Source organism: Sinocyclocheilus rhinocerous, unplaced genomic scaffold (assembly GCF_001515625.1).
Source record: "Sinocyclocheilus rhinocerous isolate Xijiao unplaced genomic scaffold, SAMN03320098_v1.1 scaffold1388, whole genome shotgun sequence".
Taxonomy (NCBI): Eukaryota; Metazoa; Chordata; class Actinopteri; order Cypriniformes; family Cyprinidae; genus Sinocyclocheilus; species Sinocyclocheilus rhinocerous.
Genome location: NW_015662976.1, coordinates 273,990 through 282,096, shown reverse-complemented (window position 1 = coordinate 282,096; position 8,107 = coordinate 273,990).

Genomic DNA, 8,107 nt, shown 5'->3' with positions numbered 1-8,107 from the left:
CGTTTTCATTCCTGTCAAATTAAATATGGCATCTACCCTGACTAAGGTCCATAGACAGATCAATCAAATTAACTTCATTGCCTCTTATACCTCAATATTTCGCCACAAAACACTTTCAGCATTAGTTTTCTGCTTTGTCTTGTGATTGAGTGGTTGGAGTAAAGTATAGGACAGACCTTGGATGATATAATTAATTTTTCTTTTAGTATGAGAAATTTGCATGTAGTTATAGAGGACTGCTCTCTTCTATGCCCCAGTCCCACATCACTACTGTACAATCTGCATTCTTTCTCCAGTTGGCCTGCTTTACCCTCACATATGGTGATGTCAGAGAGAATTACAGAGACGCTTTTTGTGTATGCTAGCATTTTTGGGGGTTCAACACTACATTAATGTCAACATACACTGTAGGTACAGGCAAAATACATAGAAATGTACATGACACAATATGGTCCACAAAGATGTGATTTACTGTAAAGTGAAAAAGGCATCTCCCATCTGTAGTGTTCTCATTTGAGCTCCATATGGGCTGGTGTACTAGCCAAAAAATGCTTACTGACATCATACTTTACAATCCAGGTATCATTGTTTGAAGACTATGTTTTCTTAATAGCAAAAATTTATGTCTGAAACTACAATTTATCAAATATACCATTTTAAATACACACCTATCTTGTAATCAACTATTGTATAACTAATTTGACATAATTCAAGTTGGCAGTACGCCTCAAGCAAATAACAGACCCATTTCAAATCTTCCATTTATGTCTAAAATATTAGGAAAAAGTTGTGTATTGTAAATGACTTGTGTAAGTTGTTTCAGTCGTATTTCAGGCCCCATCATAGCACAGAAACTGGACTAGTTTAAATTAAAAGACTTGCTTTTAGCTTTGGACCAAAGGTGCATTTCACTACTAATTTTACTTGATCTTAGTGCTGTGTTCAACACTAAAGATCATGATATACTCCTAGATCACTTACAAAACCACACTGGTATTCAGGGACAGGCATTAACATGGTTTAGAGTAGACCCTACCTGTCCAATTGTTACCATTTTGTTTATTTAAACGGGGATCTATCTAATTTAACACATGTAAAGTATTGCGTGCCACAAGGATCTGTTTTAGGCCCGCTGCTAAATGTGAAATGAATTGAACATAGTTATGTAAGAATAGCAGCACTTGATAACTGGTTTGAATCATGTTTCAGCCAGATTCAGTTTTTCATGCTAACATATTACAGTGGATTTACATCTGCAAACACATGAGAACAGAATGAAGACCACAGGATAAAGAAATCACACATCTCTTTTTCATCTGCTATTTCTTAGATTTTTCTTCTTGGAAAGAGATCCTAGAAATCTCACACATCTCGTCACTGCAGTTACAGAAGAGCTCTCACCAATGCTGCACATTGTGTTCAGATTCGAAAGAAAGTGATCTCAATAGGAACTTCTTATAAAAATCTTCCAAGAGCTAATGATTTGACCAATGTTTTCTATATTCACTTATAGCTATATACTCTTACCGTATGTCGTAATATGCCTAATTTGTCTCAATTAAATATAATATAATATAATATAATATAATATAATATAATATATGTTTCACAATATATTAAAATATAAAGCAGTTATTCATATTTATTAATTTGTGCTGCTCTTGCATGGTAGAATGTGTTTTGGAAATTATCTGGCTGCGTCTGTGCTCTCTAATTCACACATTGTCAGTAGATCAGAACTTTCCACCATTGGCGCTTTTATGGGATTATGGTTTCACGCTAATTTGCCCTGCTCAGTAAATCTGGCCCTTAATCTTAAGTATTATTAACTTTTAACCATTAGTGTATTTCAAGAATTTTAGAAGAAGCATCTGAGAAAAAAAAATAAAGATTCAACAGTTATGCTGAGCTACGAAAAGGAAAAAAAAAGTATTATATATATATGAGCAATAAATTGTCCCTTGAGGCATTTGATGGCATCTGCCTGTCAAGAGGTAAAAGACTGCCAGCATGAGTTAAAAGCAATAAATCAGGTTCAGAAACATCATGCAGGTAATCACTGTGGTTAAAAGGCAGTGATGGCTCATTAACCCCAGTAATGGGTAGGTTTTATTTGAGGATGGGCCACCATATGTCATTAAGCACTTTTGAGCCACATGAGTGCAATACTGCTAGTTCTACTGAATTACATCACTAATTAATCATCCCATTATGTAGTGATGCTAGTGGTATTGCTTGTGTCTAGATGGGTCATCGACATTTATGAAAAGTGGCTTCTTGGATCATTTGTAAAGGATTTCAGACATGAAATAACCATTGGCCCAAACTGGGGTTGCTCTTGACAAGGTCTATCAGACTGAAGTGTCTGTGTCTTGGAACATTCTGGTGCATCAAATTTCCAATGCATTAACCTCTTTATGCAGTCACTATAAAGGCATAAATCAAATGTGGATTACATCAGATTAATGAACACAATTAATTCAGAGGCTGAGGCATAAAAAAATACCCCTTGAAACAATGGAAGATCAAATAGCCAGCATTTTAACTAAACCACATTCATATGTATTAGTAAAGGGGTTTGAATGTATTATTTAGCTGAATTTTAAAAAAAAAGGCAACATGAAAGATGAAACATTATCAAATATTAAAAGAGCATCTGGTCAATTATGTCAGAGTGATTAAATCTTGAATGCTGAATCCCAGCTCAACTGGTCAAAGTAAAGAACACATTTCATGGCATAATAAAAGTGAAAACATCCAAACTCTACATGTTTTTTCAGTATATGTGTATGTGTCATTTCAGTACGTAAAGCAGGCAGCACATTATAGTAGGCTGTAATTATATAAACCATCACAACAACAAACTGACAGACACAAGTCTGAAAATAAGCACAGATCTGTGGCACTGTCCACATCACTGAACAGAGGGCGTTTTATACTATCTATGACTTTAACCCAGTTACATTTCAGTGAACTGTCTGCTTTTGCCATATATATATATATATGTATATATATCCATGGGCTTTAAAAATCTCTAACCAGATGTAAGTTTATTCAGTAATGAATTCATTTTTCATCCGTAGTTCACACATGCTCTTCTCTCATACACGCTCCCACCTCAAGAGACTGCGATTAATTACACAGAAAGGTGCATGTTCACAAGGTGTCTTGTGTTGAACAGCACCAGTTGGCCAAGGGAGTTAAAACAATTCAAAGGTCAAATGCACTCCTGTAAGGAAATGTGCCCCTAATTACTCCCAACATAATATCCATATGCTAACATTAATTCATCCTACTCCTACATATTTAGAATATAATAATCTACACTCGGTTGTCATGTTAGACACTGCAGTGTTCATTTTAGCGACTCAAGAGCGGCCTGGAGGAGTTATTCCTATTTTTCTCTAAGCACAATTCTGCCGCTCAAATGAGATTTGCTATTAGTTTAATACAATACTGCATTAGACTGCAAATGAAGACTGTAGGGACAGTCTTGACACAGCTGCGGTGCAATAGTAAACAACCTGTCAATGCACTTTGTGAGAGCAAGCAGCGGCAGACCAAGGTCAAACCCAAATCATGACCATTTACAACAGGGGTTTCTGACCTTATTATTAGTTGTAGTAAACTGAAGTATAACACATGCTGTAGGGCTAGCTGTTTTATATTCCCGATAGATATCCATGTTATTTTTACTTTACCATATATATGCCAATAGAAAAATAACTTTTCTTGATATCCTGACACAATACTCTTAATGATCTCGCATAGGCATTATAAATTATTTTGCATGTGCCATTGTTGAATTTTTCACTCTGATTGGTTCACAGACACTCTAAGGTGTTAAATAATCTTCTACAACTGAGCAATTATGAATTAGTTCAATGTTTGTGGGCAACTTTATAGTCCTGTATTGTTTCATCTCCTGTAGGGGAAGAGCCAAAATAAGAGAATGATCAAGCAAACTGGATAACAATTTCAAACAATTATGAGATTTTCTGAAATTACTTTTAGTACCTATGGAAAGCACAGCAATTTCAGCAGCTGGGTGAAAGCAGATTGGAGTGACTGTCCAGCCAAAAATACTGTAATAGCATGTCATAATGCGACTGTAAGTCATCTATATGGCTCAGATGGCTCAGCAGCAGGGCATATGCAGGTAATCACTCTCTCAGACACACACACACACACACACACACACACACATAGAACCAAACCATGGACTGATTAGCTGAAGAAAAAAATAATAATTATATATATATATATATATACTGTATATATTTATAGGAAGTGATCTCCAGGCAACTGACAGGCTCCACGTGGGACTGCGGCACAGGAGATCTATAATACCCCCCATAAAATGGCAACTGACAAAGCATTTACTATACAGTAATGTTACTTGTCAGAATGGACAGCTACTTTTGAAAGGCCATGAATGGAGAAAGATGCTTTTTGGGTCCAGATGGTGTGGTTAAAGCATTTATCAGCGTGAGCTAACAAGGCCATGCTAACCAGACAATCGTTGACCCGTTTGGCAGACACTGTGTGGGAGGCTTCTGCTAACAAACAGTAACAAAAACATATATATTTGGTATTTATGTCATGTGATGAGGGCTTCTGACGAGCAGAATCCCTCTAAAATGTCTTCACTTACCACTTCCAGTTTAAGATAAACAAAATACATAAATAAATAAAGAAAGAAAAAATAAAGAACTTATGTAAGCTTGTAGTAATACAAAATGTCAATTAAATATTTATATGCTAAAGTTGTAATATATTAAATAAATCTATTTACTGTATGCATGTATGAATGTGTGTGAGTGTGTGTGTGTGTGTGTGTGTGTCAGTTGTGGAATGCAAAATTGCTATATTTTTACTATCTTTGTTTTACACCTTTTACTTTATTTGTCCACATCATGCTGGTTTTTTCTGGCCAGATGAGAACTGAGCCTGGTTTCTCCTAAGGTTTTATTTTAATTAATTAATTAATTTATTTTTTCCTCCATTTTTTTCACCGATGGATTTTTGGTTCCTTGCCACTGTCACCTTTGGCTTGCTTAGTTGGGGACACTTAATTTCTGGCAATATTGTTGACTTGATTGCACAGACACTATTGGAAGAGAAGTGAACTGTGATGGACGATGACATCACTGAATCAATGATGAACTGACTTTAACTGAAATATTGACTGTTTACTATTGTTCTCCTGCATTATCGACACTATTTTCCTGTTTAACACTAAAGCTGCTTTGATACAATCTGTATTGTATAAAGTGCTATATACTGTAAATAAAGGCAACTTGACTTGTCCAATAAAGAAGCTCAAGTGTGAAAATCAAAATGACATTTTCAAATGTGGCAGTCTCTCTATATACATTTTAAAGACAAATAGGTACATCATTCAAGTAAATAAATAAATAAAACAGTAGTTGACAATTATATAAGCAGCATGATGAGATTTCATAGGCTGAATGGATTTATCAAATTAGATTCACAGTCTATTTGATTACACGGTGGGATTGAAGTCTTGAGCTGAATTTGGTTCATACAGTTGGCAGAGAGAATTATGCAGACTTCTGGGAATGCAGTTAATTAGAAAAAAAGTATGAGGCCAGTGACTTTTTTACAGTCATGACCATGTCAGGTGAGTTCTTGTTGATTTTCCACAAGACTGCAAATACTTTCTGTCTCCATTCTATGACTACTCCGTCATTCATCAGTAAACGACACAGGGATCATGATAGGGTCTAAACAGTTAAAAATGACAATACAAAGCTTGAATAGTTGCATGTCAGTACAACACTGCAGTCTAACTTTTAAAATAAAGGATAACTCCCAAATATTCTCTACATATCAGTATTCTGGGCTCAGAAATCACGCAATTAATGTCACTGCATGGTTTCCTGATAGCCATGAAAGCTCAAGCTTTAGTAGATTGATTCATCTCAGCTACTATATTACATAGTCTCCAAATGGAGACTTTTTTTCACTTGCATAGGCAGAAGGTTAAGCCCTGTCACACTATAGTGTCTTGTCAGTATCAGCGTATAAGGTCAACTTACAGCAAGATGTGAAGCTTTCCATGTGTTGCCATCATCCAACAGGAATTTGATTTTCATCCTCCCTGCCGCTCCAGACGACATAAACCTTTTCAGCATGTCCAGCTGAGGATTTGCAGTCCAGGCCACGACTCCTACTGGAAGTGTAAATGTAATTGTAGAGCAAAGAGTTGTCCATCAAAAATATAAGAAGTAATGTAGGGCCGTCCTTGGATCAATGCAGTCAGTATGTGGTATTTGGCTCCAAGATTCCCTTTTTTAAGGAGTCTGTAGAACGGCATGTAGTATCCACTTGAGATATGAATACGTTAATCCACAAGTATCAAAGCATATCGCTACAGTGAGACCATAAAGGCTTGAAAACCCAAAGCAGATATGATCAGTATCAATATAGGGTCACTGGAAAAATGGGTCTCTAATATTTTCGCAAAACTCCAAAAACATTTTGATGTTTGCATCGCATAACCAACTCCATATGCATGGCTTTGGCAAAGTAAACTTGCTCAGTAGCTCACCTGGTACAGCATTGCATTTGTGACATTTGTGAGTCCCTTGAAGACACCAAATTGTTCAAATAATTATAAAACCAAAATAAAATGTCATGGATGCTTCAGAAAATTTTGTTTTATCCCACTTATGCTTTTGTTAACACTATCGTTATGTTTAGAGTAAGTGGTATGCTATTTTAAAACACAATATAGCATTAACATTTCAGTGCTACTCACCTAACATTTCATTTCCAAATTGCCAATAAAAACAACAACAAACACAATAGAATTATGACAGATTCACATTCATTTGTTTCGGATAAAACTGAACTTGCTTTTAGTATCACTTTTAGGACATTTCACTTTGAAAGTGTTGCAAAATGCATGAGAAGCAACATAATATTTTGCAGAAATGTCACTTTCCAATGACCCTGGCTTGATCTGTATAGTTATCTGAAGCAAAGTAACAACAGTGTCTCTTATAATAGGTTGGGAGCAACGAGACCCTCAGCCAACTAAATCATTAATGATGACAAGTTCATCACAGGAGTGACATACAACCTGAAAGGCATTTTATATCCCAGCGCTGGTGTAGGTGTGCATTACAGGAAATTACTCAACAGTTTCAGCACAAGCAGTGTCTGCACATGGAAGTGGCAGTCAGACAAAGTTTTGCATTTCAGAATCAACTCAGTTTCTTTTATAAGTTGGATTTGGCCACACTCCACAGGAAGCTGAACTGGAATTTCAATTGAAATGAAAGAAAGATGAAAAGGGATATGTAAAGTGGGAGGAGTTGGATCTCGAGTTGGAGTTGGTGAACCACTGTAATACCAGTGTACTTACATGGTAAGTCCTCAGGAACTGTCCGCTTAATATAAAGTGTAACATTCTGCACACCAACCACAATTTATATGTAAAGCCTAACTTCGCTTTGTGCTGCCGCGGATGGAGCGCTGGGGGGCCGTTCTGGTGCTGTGGCGGAGGTGGTGGATCGGCGTGCGCGTATGTTAATATGTAATTTTATTCTCTTTTAGGGTGACTATTACCATCTGTCTAGGGACTGCAGGTGAAAAATAGCCTTCTGGCTAATTCTGGCATATTGACAGAAATGTTTATTAATATGCATTGTCCCTGTAATAAATAAATAAATAAATAAATAAATAAAATAAATAAATAAAATAAATACTGGCCACTGCTGTGTAACATCAGAGTAATTACATGGTAAATCCATAGGAATTGTTTTACTTAATATAAAGTGTAACACTTTCTTTACCAAAAAGTGCTGTTAGTCCTGTTACACATTTGTATTTTCAACCAAAAAGTGTTGTTACCAATGTCCTGTTACACATTTGTACTTTACACATACCATTTAGTGGGTTGTTAGATATGTGTAGTTACACAAACATTAGAGCTGTAGATACTATGTACCAATGTGTACTTACACTGTGGTTACATACTACGTACACATCTAGTTACTATGTAAGTACACAGGTATTAGGGCCACTTAATATAAAGTGGGACCTAATGATAATAATAATAATTATTATTATTATTATT